Raw genomic sequence first — 12,529 nt, 5'->3', positions numbered from 1 at the left:
GGGAGTGTGTTTACCGGGGCAAATTAATTAAACCCACCCAAGCCCTTATTAACGCAATGAGGGATGCTCAACAGGGGAAGATCAAGTTCAACAGAGAGAACGACGCGCTGACAAAAGCCCTCGGGAATCCTGAACACGGAGGACGTGTACGAGGCATGGGGCACATTCCGTGGAAAATAGGGTTCCCCCAGAACGATGACCCGTACGGTTACAGAAGCCGTAAGAGAAAGATGGATCGGGAAGCAGATGTTGTGGCGCGGTTGGCATCGGAAATGGATGTGATGAAGAAAACCATGAGTGTACTAGTAGCCGAAAGAGATGCAGCTCGGGTGTAGCATGAAGATCATCCAGCGGATCTCGGAAGCCAGCAGCGGAGAAGCAGCGTGGCTTCCACGGAGGCCCCACCGGCTGGTGCAGATGCACCGACGATCGAAATTACTGCACCGGAGCCTCTGGTGGTCGAAATTACTGCACCGGAGCCTCTGGTGGTCGAAATTACTTCACCGGAGCCTCCTCGCTACCCCATGGACGATATAAAGGAGATGAAAGAATGTCATCTGTATTATCCTATCAGGAACATGTCCATGAAGGTAGCCATCGGCAGTGCTTTACCATGTTTACCTGGAGCACTCCACCACAACAACCCCATTCAAGATGGCTATGCTCGTGTCACGGTGGAGGACATAGTCCAAGGGTTTCAGGACCTGGAGATTGACATTGCTACACCTGAAGGGGAGAAAAGACTTGGAGATGTCAAGCGCCATTTCATTCTATGGCAAAAGAAGTTTATCAAGTTTCCAGGCGAGGCGCCAAGGACAACAAGTCCACCCCCCTACGGTGGTGGTGGTGGCGCTGGCGGTGGTGGTGGTGGTGGTGGTGGTGGCGGTTCACCTACACCTCCGTCACGTCAGCCGACGCCGCCCCCCAGTCCACAACGTCCGGCGGGTGATCAGCCGCCGCCCCCCAGTCCTCGTCCGGCGGGTGATCAGACGCCGCCCCCCAATCCACCTCCGGCAAAGAAGCAGAAGCAGTCCTGGATTATTAACCCGGACCCTTATGTACCTAAGACCACAAAGGTACCGGAGCCATCACTGAAGCCTCTCCCCACAAGGCCTTGGGAACGTAGTGCCGAGGAAGTCGACGCGGCCGCGGCTGCTGATTTGGAGAAATGGAAGGCGGACTGCAAGAAGAAAAGAGAGCCCGAGCCCAAGCCAGTATTTTCTGATGAGCAAAAGAAGTGGGCTAAGTCATTTTTGAGCACACCGTCCCAAGCCGCGAAGAATCTGCCTAACGACTATGCACGTGAACTTCGCAGGCAGGCACTCATGTTCAAGGAGAACAAAGAGCGGGGGAAGGCCGAAAGTAAAAAAAGCGGGAAACAAGTTGCCCAGCTCGGGGAACAAAGTAAACAATCGATTGCCCCGCTTATAGTGGAAGCCTTCTGTCCGGATCCCCCCGAGATCATACAAGCTGCGGCAGCACAGGGATTGACTGTAACGAGTGCCAGAGAACAAGCGGCCAACTTAGGTATTACTCTTCGTGAACTGTTAGGCCTTGATGAGGCGCCAGTGAAGGAGGTAGTAATTACATATGTCAAGAATGGGCCTCTCGTCGAGCCTGCGCAGGAAAAGGATCTACCTCCACAAATGAAAGATCTGCTGAAATGGTACAAGGGTTACATAAAAAATAAAAACGCCAAAGAATATATTTATGCGGAAGTTAGACATGAGCATCACTTCAAACATTACTATGTACAAATTGAACTGAGTGAATTGTTCCAGCTTTTCAATCTGCGCGAGCTCGATAAATCTATCATCAGTTGCTACGTTCTGTAAGTGATTTATTAATTTCTACCCCATCTCGTTCATATTGCCTGCACTATATATATGTCCTAACTATATTGTTGTGTCCGCTATTATACATGCAGAATGAAGATTAAGGAATGCAGAGTAAGGAACATCCATGATGTTGGGTTCATTGACCCACACATCGTTAATGGACATGTGTTGGAGCATCACCCCGCCGACGTGGAGGCAGACCTGTGGCACTTTCTTACAAAGCAGGAACTCAAAAGTGATATTCTATTTCCTTACCATTTTGAGTGAGTGTTTCTGTCTTGAGCACATTCTCTTTTGTTTACTCCATGCATGGTATGTGGCCGGCTAATCGATGAGTTATGCATGACGTACTGTGCATGTATCGTGTCCGCAGGTTCCACTGGATTCTGCTAGTAATTAAAGTTAACACCTCAGAATGTCTCGTCCACGACTCTGTGAATAAGGATCCAAAGCTTTGGGGCGGCATGAGAAGAATGCTGCAGAAGTAATTATTTTCATTCATTTGCGCTCTATATCGATCGGCCTATTTCGTTCATTTCCTAATATCAAGTAACTAATTAATAACTCTCTTGTTCATTTAATTTTCTTTGCCTCGTAGGGTTTGGAGACGGTTCGTAGATACAAAGGTCGGTGAATTCAAAAAAGAGCTAGAATTCAAAATGTTAAAGGCTAAGAATGCTGGGGATATTCAGCCACCGGAGACCAATCTATGTGGATACTATGTCTGTGAGATGATCCGGAGATACACCTTTGAGCGGGTTCCGAGTGATACCAATGCTCAGAGGAATAACCTCCGGTGGATGCTTAGTCCAGAAGCTCGCTTCCGACCACTTCAAGAGGAACTAGCTGGATGGTTCAGCAGGGAAGTCCTCCATCCTAAAGGAGAACACTATTACGAGGACGTAGAACTTTATATGCATTAAATCATGTATGGAAACTTGTTCAAAATTGTATATGGTCATCCGATGATATTGAATATATATTGTATATTCCTCTTGAATTCTTTTTGGTTCTAATTTCAAATTTATTTGAAATTGTACATTCATATGCATGTATGTAGTACCGTAGAATATATGAAACTCCTTCAAAATTAAAATAAAGCACAAAAGAAATAAAACAATACAAATTAAACAGAAAACAGGTTTAGGGGGGGGGGGGCTAAAACCCTAAACCTGTGGCGGCCTTTAGTCGCGGTTGGCCAGAAGAACCGCGACTAAAGGTCCTCCGCCCCGACGGCCGCCTGGCGCCCACGTGGACGGGCCTTTAGTCGCGGTTCTTAAGGAGCCGCGACTAAAGGTGGGGGGCTTTAGTCGCGCTTATTTGGTCGCGGTTGCGCAACCGCGACTAATGGCAGTTGCGAACCGCGACCAAAGGCCTTTTTTCCACCAGTGTGGGAGGGCGCCATAGCGAGGTGAGGTGGGCGTCATCGGGTTTTAAAGAAAAGGGCTCCAGCGAGAAATGTCCCGCTATGGCGGGAAACCGAGCGGGAAGGGAAGGGTCCGGAAGAAAAATGGAAGGTTGCGTCGTGGGGTTGAGTTTTTGTGTTAGGACGGTGTGTTCTAGATAACATGCATGGCGGATAGTCCGGAGAAACACATTTCTCCTTCACATATGGTCTGGATTCGAAGAAGTCTGGACTATCTAGATGGTTGAATTTTGGGGTGCATTCTCGGCGCCCGTTTGATGTCCGAACACGCCCAAACATATGAGGAAGAAATGAACTTCGACCTTCGAGACGACCTTAATCATATACTTGATTCCTTTATATGCCTTGTAGCCCATAGCAATGCACGGGCATTCTACTAGTCCTTTTTAGTTGGCAAGTCCAATGCATTCAAGTCTACACAAATAATACCGGAAGTGAAACTAACTTAACTTTAAAGGAGTAAGGGAAAGCGGTCGAAACAAGGAGATTAGTTTTTCTGAGGTTCAGATGGTTAGTAGTACAATCCTTCCTCTTGGTGGATGTTCAAATACGAAGTTATAAGAACACCATGACCGCCAAGGGGTCGTCCACAAATGACCTAATCCACCTATCTCACCATGGCAACTACTGAGTCTCACTCATGGTTGATCATCACACAACAAGGTTATTATTGGTCCTTTACAAACACCTTGACTCCTTCACAACGTGAAGGCTCTCAAGTGACAATCTAACCAACCAGGAGGCGCAGACCCTCGAATAATAACAAGCATAAAAGGGTATGCATGTACACTAGTAGAAAACAGTGCTTTCGTTCGGGCCTGGCCAGCCTATTAGTCCCGGTTCAGTCACGAACCGAGACCCATGGGGGAATTCGTCCCGGTTCGTGAGCCCAGGGGGCTGGCCGGGGCCTCGTGGGCATTGGTCACGGTTCGTATGGACCCATTTGTCTCGGTTCCAGGCAAGAACCGGGACCAATGGTCCTCGCTCCTGGCCCACAACCATTGGTCCCGGTTCGTGGCTTGAACCGGGACAGAATGCTTGCCTTTAGCCTCGGTTTCTACCACGAACCGGGACAAATGAGTAGCCTATATATACCCCATCGCCACAACAGAGCACCCCACAGTGCTCTGTTTTTTCTGGCCGGCGAGGGGAGGGCATTTGGGTCCTCTAGCTCACCTCCTATGCACATGAGGTGTTCAATGAAATGTCCGAGCCACAGTAGTTAATATTTCTCCTCTCGAAACTAGACCTCCAAGCTCCATTTTCCCCGAGATTTGTCTAGGTTTAGAGGTCCGTCACGTCCCGTCCCCGTCTTCACCGCCGTCGATCGCCCGCGCTGATCTCGTCGCCGGCACCACCGTTGTGAGCATCTTGTTCTTATCTTCTTTCTGAAAGAAAAAAATCCTTACTTCCGATAGATACTTGTCTAATTTTCTTACTTTTATTATTCCTTGTTATTATATAGTGCGATGGTTTTGGTATCCGCCACCGTCGGCCCTCGTTCTGTTTATGATTCGGATGTGGTATACATTATCTTTTGATAAGTATTTGATTCATTTATTCTTTATGACAATTATGCAGACCAATTATGCCGACCAATGTGGGCATTGATCAGGACCGACATAGTTTGTAGAGAGGCAACAAACGCTCTTTAGGAAGGAGGCAAAGCCTCATAGGACAAACAATTGCCAATGTCATGATCGTCAAAACCATCCCGTGGTAGAGTCTTCCTTGCCACTTCACCCTTCCTTGGCGCTTCAAGTGTCCCCTTTCGCAACACAATAGGCAGTTCCACTGTGTCAGATGAGCTTGCATCACCGCCTTGCTGCTCCCCTTGCACTAACTGCTCCCCCTACACATGTGGCTGTCACCACCAGACATGTGTCAGATGAGCCGTGCACTTGTGGCTGCCGTCGTGAGTACACCAGGGGAATCTTCTGTCACCGATTCCGAATAGGAACCTGGAGAGTACCAATCGTCATTGTTGGTTGGACCTGAACCTGCACATCATCATCAATGAGAGTACCAGCCGGAATTGTACCCAGTATTGGCTGGACATGAGCCTGCACATCACCATCAGTGTTAGTGCCCTCAAAATCACCATGAGTGGCCTGCTCCCCCTCTTGACCATCTTCTACACGGTGTAGGTGGTCAAGCTCTGCAAACAACAGACTCAGGTATGTTGGCTCACCATGGAACGACTCAAATTCCTTGAAAGTGACATACATACTTACAAATTTGCATTTCTCAGAGGGACACCAACATTTGTACCCCAACTAAGTAGAAGCATAGCCCAGAAAAACACACTTCACTGCCTGTGGATCTAGCTTCCCAACAGAAGCCCAGAAAAACACACTTCACTGCCTGTGGATCTAGCTTCCCAACAGAAGGGTCGGTGATCACGAACAAAGCAAGTACTGCCAAACAACTTTGAGGGAACAACAAACTTACTTTCTCCAAGCAGCAACTCACACGGAGATTTCATGTCGAGTATGCTTGAAGGTGTCCGGTTGATCAGGTATGTGGCTGTCATAACTGCTTGACTCCACAAGAACTTGGGCACATTCATGGTAAACATCAATGACCAAGCGACCTCAAGGATATGTCGATTCTTCCTTTCTGCCACTCCATTTTGACGGGGGGTGTACGGATAGGAAGTTTGATGAAGAATCCCTTGGTCAGACAAGAAGGCCCCAAAGGTACTGTTCACATACTTTGTGCCATTGTCAGTCCTGATCACCTGGACCTTAAACTGATTCTTCACCAAGGCATTGAAATCCTGAAAACAGCTAAACACCTCATCCTTGTGACGCATCAAATAAATCCAAGTCATATGAGTATAGCAGTAGATAAAGGTAACAAAGTACTTCATTCCATGCATTGAGACAACTGGGCTTTTCTATACATCCGAATGAACAAGCATAAAAGGAGATATGCTCCTAAGTCCCTTACTCACATAGGAAGCGCTTGTGTGTTTAGCATATTCGCAAGCATCCTCCCGAAACAAAGCATAATAGAGGGGGAGAAGAGGTCCGGGCAGCAAGAACCAACCCCAGTCGTCGCCTCATAACCCGCGCAGCCTCTCCGCTGTCCCAGTCCTCTGATACCATGTTGAATCAGGAGAGGAGAGTACCTTCAGACAATGCACAGGCTGGTGTCTCGTGGCTCGCATGTATATTGTGTGTGTGTGTGTGTGTGGCGGCTCCTTAACAGATCAGAGGAAAAGGGGCTCCTCTTCTAGGTCAGGTCATCCACGTGGGCTTGGGCCCTAAGTGACAAGCTTGATGGGCTTGGGCCCATTCGGGTTCAACAGAATCTAATGGTGTGTATTTTGTGCAACATAAATGACATATAATTTAACTAACTGATGGCCAAATCATGAATTTAGACAATCAATCTATGATTTCTTCTGGAGTTAGAGGAATTAATAGATTTGTGTTAATTTTTTTTTCAGGCCAAACTCGGTGTTTCTTATTGTCTTGAGAAAGTATATGCTTATACATTGGACAATCTTAATGATATTAGACACGCTCTACGTATGCTAAAGAAATGTGGGCCACTCCTGGCGGTTATTTATATTAGTCAAGATTATAACAAATGTGTCAAAACAGTAGAGGTCTATAAATATGATCCAAAATTTCCCGTTGGAAATGAGAAAAAGCCAATAACACATGCAATAACCGTAGTATCTTTTGCTCTTGAGAATGGGCCATTTTTTCATTGTCAAGACTCTCAAGGCCTTACTCATGGTGAAGGTGGCTATCTTAAAGTCGATGTTACCTCAATAAAGGAACTATATGCATTCACAATAAAGTAATTGAGGTAATTTTTTAAACTCTGACTACTATTTTTTAACTTTCATTATCTAGAGTCATACTTCCCTATAGTGTAATATTACCTGGAAGTTTTTTTTAACATGACTAGAAAAAATCGGAAGTCTTAAAAGTGCTAGATAGGAGTTACGAGATAAGCATGTCGCAGTAACTAATAATTTGCTATTTCTGCTTATTTGTACCGAATGATTAATGCTCTTATGGATACATAATTTTAGTATTCTTAGACCTTACAACAACAACAACAACAACAACAACAACAACAACAACAAAGCCTTTAGTCCCAAACAAGTTGGGGTAGGCTAGAGGTGAAACCCATAAGATCTCGCAACCAACTCATGGCTCTGGCACATGGATACCAAGCTTCCACGCACCCCTGTCCATAGCTAGCTTTTTGGTGATACTCTAATCCTTCAGGTCTCTCTTAACGGACTCCTCTCATGTCAAATTCGGTCTATCCTGTACTCTTTTGACATTCTTCGCACGCTTTAGCCGTCTGCTATGCACTGGAGCTTCTGGAGGCCTGCGCTGAATATGCCCAAACCATCTCAAACGATGTTGGACAAGCTTCTCTTCAATTGGTGCTACCCCAACTCTATCTCGTATATCATCATTCCGGACTCGATCCTTCCTCGTGTGGCCACACATCCATCTCAACATACGCATCTCCGCCACACCTAACTGTTGAACATGTCGCCTTTTAGTCGGCCAATACTCAGCGCCATACAACATTGCGGGTCGAACCGCCGTCCTGTAGAACTTGCCTTTTAGCTTTTGTGGCACTCTCTTGTCACAGAGAATGCTAGAAGCTTGGCGCCACTTCATCCATCCGGCTTTGATTCGATGGTTCACATCTTCATCAATACCCCCATCCTCCTGCAGCATTGACCCCAAATATCGAAAGTTGCCTTTCGGGGTACCACCTGGCCATCAAGGCTAACCTCCTCCTCCTCACACCTAGTAGTACTGAAACCGCACATCATGTACTCGGTTTTAGTTCTACTAAGCCTAAACCCTTTCGATTCCAAGGTTTGTCTCCATAACTCTAATTTCCTGTTTACCCTCGTCCGACTATCGTCAACTAGCACCACATCATCCGCAAAGAGCATACACCATGGGATATCTCCTTTTATATCCCTTGTGACCTCATCCATCACCAATGCAAAAAGATAAGGGCTCAAAGCTGACCCCTGATGCAGTCCTATCTTAATCAGGAAGTCATCAGTGTCGACATCACTTGTTCGAACACTTGTCACAACATTATCGTACATGTCCTTATGAGGGTAATGTACTTTGCTGGGACTTTGTGTTTCTCCAAGGCCCACCACATGACATTCCGCGGTATCTTATCATAGGCCTTCTCCAAGTCAATGAACACCATATGCAAGTCCTTCTTTTGCTCCCTATATCTCTCCATAAGTTGTCGTACCAAGAAAATGGCTTCCATGGTCGACCTCCCATGCATGAAACCAAACTGATTTTTGGTCACGCTTGTCATTCTTCTTAAGCGGTGCTCAATGACTCTCTCCAATAGCTTCATTGTATGGCTCATCAGCTTAATTCCACGGTAATTAGTACAACTCTGAACATCCCCCTTGTTCTTGAAGATTGGTACTAATGTACTCCGCCTCCATTCTTCCGGCATCTTGTTTGCCCGAAAAATGAGGTTGAGAAGTTTGGTTAGCCATACTATTGCTATGTCCCCGAGACCTTTCCGCACCTCAATGGGGATACAATCATGGCCCATCGCCTTGCCTCCTTTCATCCTTTTTAAAGCCTCCTTGACCTCAGACTCCTGGATTCGCCGCACAAAACGCATGCTGGTCTCATCAAAGGAGTCGTCCAGTTCAATGGTAGAACTCCCATTCTCCCCATTGAACAACTTGTGAAAGTACTACCGCCATCTATGCTTAATCTCCTCGTTCTTCACCAAGAGTTGGCTTGTTCCGTCCTTGATGCATTTGACTTGGCCAATATCCCTCGTCTTCCTCTCTCGAATCTTGGACATCTTATAGATGTCCCTTTCGCCTTCCTTCGTGCCTAACCGTTGGTAGAGGTCCTCATATGCCCGACCCCTTGCTTCACCAACAGCTAGCTTTGCAGCCTTCTTCGCCATCTTGCACTTCTCTATGTTGTTTGCACTCCTATCCAGGTATAGGCGTCTGAAGCAATCTTTCTTCTCTTTAATCGCCTTCTGGACATCATCATTCCACCACCAGGTATCCTTATCTTCGCTTCTCCTTCCCCTGGACACTCCAAACTCCTCCGAGACTACCTTACGAATGCAAGTCGCCATCTTCATCCACACATTGTCCGCGTCCCCTCCTTCCTCCCAAGGGCCCTCCTTAATGACCCTCTCCTTGAACGCCTGAGCTACCTTCCCCTTGAGCTTCCACCACTTCGTTCTAGCGACTTTGGCACGCTTATCCCACTGGACACGAATCCGAAAGCGAAAGTCAGCAACCACTAGCTTATGCTGGGGTACAACACTCTCTCCAGGTATCACCTTACCGTCTCGAGAGGATGAAATCAATCTGGCTAGAGCGTTGGCCACTACTAAAAGTCACTAGATGTGATTCTCTCTTTCTAAAGAGGATGTTAGCTACAATCATGTTGTAGGCTAGAGCAAAGCTTAAGACATCTTCTCCTTCTTGATTCCTGATGCCATAGCCAAAGCCCCCATGCGCCCCTTCAAAACCTGTGTTAGATGTACCCACGTGGCCATTGAGGTCTCCTCCTATGAAGAGCTTCTCACCAATCGGTACACTCCTAACCATGTCTTCCAGGCCTTCCCAGAACTCCCTCTTGGTGTTCTCGTTGTGGCCTACTTGCGGAGCATACGCGCTGATAACATTGAGAACCACGTCCTCAACTACTAGCTTGACCAGGATAATCCGGTCCCCACGTCTCTTGACGTCTACCACTCCATACTTGAGGCTCTTGTTGATCAAGATGCCTACTCCATTTCTGTTTGCAGCCGTCCCCATGTACCATAGCTTGAAGCGGGTATCCTCCACCTCCTTAGCCTTTTGTCCTCTCCATTTGGTTTCTTGGACGCAAAGGATATCAACACCTCTCCTCACCGCTGCATCAACTAGCTCCCGAAGCTTCCCTGTCAGAGACCATACGTTCCAGCTACCTAAGTGAATCCTCCTAGGCTCGGCTAGCTTCCTTACCCTTCGCACTCGTCGAGTCAAATGCAAAGACCCTTGCTCATTTTCCACTACATCCGGGAGCCGATATAGCGCGCCACTAAGGATGAGACGACCCGATGATCGCTCACTTGCCACCATATCCAGATCAAGATACGGCGTGCCACCTGGGGGGCGACGGCCCGGCCCTTGCCCATTTTCCACCACACCCGGGTTCTGGTGTGGCGCGTCGCTAAGAGGGTTACGCCCCAACGAAAATCTTTTGGGTTTCATCTTGCCGCAGTAACTAATAATTGGTTATTTCTGCTTATTTGTACCGAATGATTAATGCTCTTATGGATACATAATTTTAGTATTCTTAGACCTTGAGCATAATAATTCTGGAGCCACTCGTAATATTTAATGTCAACTCCCAGATAGCTTTGTTGTTGGTTTTTGCTCTGTCGTTTTTTATCACCCTAAATTTCTGAACTGCAGGGGCTGACTTGGAATATGAACTTAATACCAAGGAAATTATTGGGTATCTTTTCCTGTTCTGTAGAGGTGCCCTCTGTGGGTCGTGTATGACTCTTGTCAGTTGTAAGGTAAATAATCATTGCTGCTTTGTGATAGTTCAGGGCCACTTGTTTTTCTTGTGTGCATATTTTAATGGCACACCTGGTGTGTTAAAAGTTAGAAATGACTAGTTTATGATTCTCAAAATCGATAAATTAGAAGTATACTGACTGTTCTGCTCTTTGTGTTTTAGCCATATAACATTGTATATTTTCCACCTCAGTCACCACCTATCCTTTTCTTTCTGATCAACATAACTGTCTGGGCTAATCAACATCAATTCTATTTGAAATTTCAAAGCTTTCTTTTAATTGAGTAAATGCTGCTATTCAACACATCAAATAGCACCGAATAGAAGCGCAATGCTGGGAAAAGGTAACTTTTGTTGGTGCTCACGAATGTGTGATTTGATTTTGTTTCAGGTTCCAGGGTTGCTGAAGAGTTGGGACACACTGGACAATGCAAAATAAACTTTGCTGTGTGAAATACATCAGCTTAAGGTTTCATTTGTTGTAGCTGATCTCTAATATTGAGCAAACTTGACATAGGAATTCGTTAATCCTCATCAGTGCGTGCGGTTTAATTTTGTTTCAGGTCCTCATCAGTGGGGTTCTGAAGGTCAAAAGCTTTGGGACAAGTTGTTGTAATATTGGGAGTAAAGCATTTATACTGCAGAAAAAACACTTTAGTTGCCGTTCTAAGTTTGGATACTAGCGTGCGCTGGTGTAGGCTTCAAAGGAGCAAAACAGTTCATTGGTCTTCAATAAGGAGCAGTCGAAGTGTTAGCTCCCGTGCATCTGAGTTTGCTCTTATCTACTCCCTCCGTTCTAAAATACTTTGCTCTTATCTACTCCCTCCGTTCTAAAATACTTGACTTTCCTTTGTTTAAAAATGGACGTGCCTATATACTAAAACATGTCTAGATAAATCTATATTTTGACAAATGAAAGGCATGTATTGTGGAACGGAGGGAGTAGGTGGCACTTGCATTTTGCTCCAAGCTAGAACTTGGCTCTGTTTGTCCTGGTACCTTCGAGAATCAAAGCCATGCGTATGACTCTTCCCTAACAAGAGCAAGCTCTTTTTGTAAGGCACCTCTCATTTTTATTCTTCTAGATACTCTGGGTATTTTTGGACATTCAAAATACTGACAGTTTGGTACCTCCGGCTGCTTAGCGCGTGTTTGGGCTGCTTCCCATTCTGTCATTCTTATCCGATACTTTTGGTTTTATTTCTCAGTACGCCCGACAAGCTTTACTCATGTTTGAACAGTCAGATATCCACCTTTTATTTATGTATAAACTAGCTTTAGCTGTATCCTTCTCCCATTGTTCCTCGGTTGGTTCCAATACATGCTGGACTGGGCTGGCTCGTCCACCTGATCAATGGTCTAAAACAAGATCCCATGCAGCTATTTGTCCAGGATGAACTTCATGAACTTTTATTAAATTCATGAACTTTTTTAACATTCCTGTATATTTTCTGAACATTTATTGAATCATTAACGTTTTTTTTAATCGTGAACCATTATTTTGAAGCTCATAAACATCTTTAAAAACTCATGGACATTTTTTCAAATTTAACAACATTTTTTTTCAATTCTGGAACAATTTTTGAATTGTCAAACATTTTTTTAATCTAAGAGCTTTACAAATTCTTTTGAAATTTTATTTTATTTGAAATCCTACACATTATGAAGCAAAAAAGCACAGAAAATAATACACT

The 12,529-nt window shown here is 45.5% G+C and overlaps 1 long non-coding RNA gene across 1 annotated transcript; it reads left to right on the top strand.

Moving 5' to 3' along the window:
* The first annotated feature begins 6,738 nt into the window (after positions 1 to 6,738).
* On the top strand, positions 6,739 to 12,044 carry LOC119335753. The gene is made up of 4 exons (XR_005162007.1): positions 6,739 to 7,086; positions 10,727 to 10,833; positions 11,227 to 11,304; positions 11,399 to 12,044. It is a non-coding gene; the product is annotated as an uncharacterized LOC119335753 (long non-coding RNA).
* The last annotated feature ends 485 nt before the right edge of the window (positions 12,045 to 12,529 follow it).

This window comes from Triticum dicoccoides, chromosome 7B, assembly GCF_002162155.2.
Source record: "Triticum dicoccoides isolate Atlit2015 ecotype Zavitan chromosome 7B, WEW_v2.0, whole genome shotgun sequence".
NCBI classification, from domain to species: Eukaryota; Viridiplantae; Streptophyta; class Magnoliopsida; order Poales; family Poaceae; genus Triticum; species Triticum dicoccoides.
This window is presented reverse-complemented; position numbering and strand designations above follow the sequence as displayed.